Source organism: Arachis ipaensis, chromosome B03, assembly GCF_000816755.2.
Source record: "Arachis ipaensis cultivar K30076 chromosome B03, Araip1.1, whole genome shotgun sequence".
In the NCBI taxonomy this organism is placed as follows: Eukaryota; Viridiplantae; Streptophyta; class Magnoliopsida; order Fabales; family Fabaceae; genus Arachis; species Arachis ipaensis.
In genome coordinates this window covers 123,937,131-123,939,976 of record NC_029787.2, presented here as the reverse complement: position 1 = coordinate 123,939,976, position 2,846 = coordinate 123,937,131, and positions in this window count along the sequence as shown.

Here is a 2,846-nt window from a genome sequence, read left to right as displayed (position 1 = left end):
AGTCAATTATTTTTAATTTATTTTATTTATTTAAAATTTTATGTCATAAATCATAAATTTTTAATTCAAAATTAAAATTATAAATTTTAAACCTAAACAACTAAAAGTTGGTTCATCGTGTTTTTTTCTTTTATATTTTATGTGCATTGTGTTGTTCAAGCAAAGAGATAGTGTTAATAACTTCTTACATTATCAACAAAAGAAAGAGAAAGTATAGCAAAAGAAATTATACTGGATCCAAGTTTTTGGTATTATTATTAGGATTAAGTACTTTTTTCGCTCTTAATGTTTTGGGTAAAAATTAAAATTGTCTTTGACTTTTTTTGTTATTAAAATCATTCTCAACGTTATAAAACATTATAAAATCATCCTTTTGTTCATAAACAATATTTTTTAGACAATTTTACCCTTAAACAAAAATTGAAAAACCATCTCTACCCTCACCACTAACCTTTGCATCATCATCACCAATGCTATGCATCTCTTTCTCTCTTTTCTTACGGCCACCACCACTGCCACCATAACCATCACCATTAGCATCATAACTATCACACCTTTCTCTCTATTACCAATTCATCATCCTAAATCACTACCATCCACTCACTACCCCCAACTCTTTTCTTTCCACCTAAACCCTTTTTTTGTGCAACAATTCAACAATTTAACAAAAATATCAACCGCAATCATCAACAAAACAAGTTTATCAAAAATTTCAAATTAAAAAATAATTCAACAATCATCAACTGTAATTTCAAATAAAAAAATCAGCAACAACGGAAATTAAAAAAATTAGAAAGAAAGAAACGATGTTTATGTTCTTCAAAAATTAAAAAAAAAAAACATTAGAAAAGGAAGAACGAAACTCTTGCTAGCGACAGTAGAGACAGAGCAGGTGTACAGCAATGATGAGGGAGTAACAAAACCCTTGCCCAGCGACGATGGAGTGGTTGAAACTCTAACGATAGCGGCCCAGCAGAACATAGCGTGACGGGAGAGGAACCAGAGCTCAAACCTCACGACGACGAAAAGAAAGCCCGCGGATACATTGAGAAGATGAGGGGAGCAGCAAAGGATTGGCCTAGCAGCGACGGAGCGGCTGAACCCCGGTGACGGCGGTGGTGGAAAACACCAGCGACGGTGGCGCGACAAGCCCCAGCAGAAAGAGAGATGAAGAATGATAAATCCATCGCGACAAGTCCTACAGCCACAATGCGACGGCGGCGCCACCCTCTTCCTTGCCGTTACCTCCCTCTTCTTCCCTTCCTTTTCTTTCTTCTCCCTCTTTTGTTCCTTTTCTTCATTTTGGTTTCATTTTGGTTTTTCTGTTGTAGGTGGAAAGGGGTGGGGATAATGGGGGTGGAGGTAATGGATGGGGTACTGTGGGGGAAAGGATTTTTATATCATTTTAAAAATTATTATGGACAAAAGGATAATTTTATAATGTTTTGTAACGTTGAGGATGATTTTAATAATAAAAAAAGGTCAGAAATGATTTTGATTTTCACCCAAGACGTTAAGGACGAAAAAAGTACTTAACCCTTATTATTATTATTATAATAATAATAATTATTATTATTATTATTATTATTAAAACAATAATATTAGAGAGACAATAACTTAAAATTATCTTATTTAATTTAATATTTATAATTTTATGTATATATATTCGTAATTACACATATTTACATGTAAACATTATTCAATTATTTTAATGATAATTAAAAATATAAAAATAAGATGAACAGTAATTAACAAATACAAAATAGAATAATTTTAAATTGTTCTATATTGTTTTTTATTTTCTCACAAATATTTTTATAAGAAAATTTGGTTTTATTTCTATTTTCACATCCATGCATTTTATTTAAGTGAGCTTACTAAAACAGAGTCATAAATGTTGATCACCATCTATATAACTACATATAGGGTTGGCAATTCATACCCTATCCGCAAATACCCAACCCAATCAAACCCGTTCGGATAGAGTAGGCTATCCGACCCGCTGCGGGTAGGATAGGGTACGGGTTTAGAGTGTACCCTACCTTACCCTACCCGCACCTGATATATTCGTAATTACACATATTTACATGTAAACATTATTCAATTATTTTAATGATAATTAAAAATATAAAAATAAGATGAACAGTAATTAACAAATACAAAATAGAATGATTTTAAATTGTTCTAGATTATTTTTTATTTTCTCACAAATATTTTTAAAAGAAAATTTGGTTTTATTTCTATTTTTACATTCATGCATTTTATTTAAGTGAGCTTACTAAAACAGAGTCATAGATGCTGACCATCTATATAACTACATATAGGGCTGGCAATTCATACCCTACTCGTGGATATCCAACCCAGTCCAACCCGTTCGGGTAGGGTAGGATGCGGGTTTAGAGTGTACTCTATTTTACCCTACCCGCACCTCATATATAACACATATTTTATAAAAATTAGGTATATAGTAAAGGAAGTGAGAGTTGAACCCACAACTTCCCTTATGTAATGACTTACAATAAATGAACAACCACTAAAACTAGTTAGTTAATTTAGTAATTTTGAGCATTAATTTTTTATTTTTTATGTTATTAATATGTATAAAATTCGAAATGATTGAATTTTATATTTACTTTGAAAATATTTGATATTTCTGCGGGTAGGGTAGGGTTTAGAATTTTAGGGTACGGGTAGGGTTAGGATTGAGAGATTCTCAACCCGCGAGTAGGGTAGGGTAGAATTTTAATAAAATTTTCAACTCGCGAGTAGGATTACCCTACCCTACCCGTTGCCAGCCCTAACTACATAATAAAGGAAAAAAAAATCACATTCATCAAATAAATGTT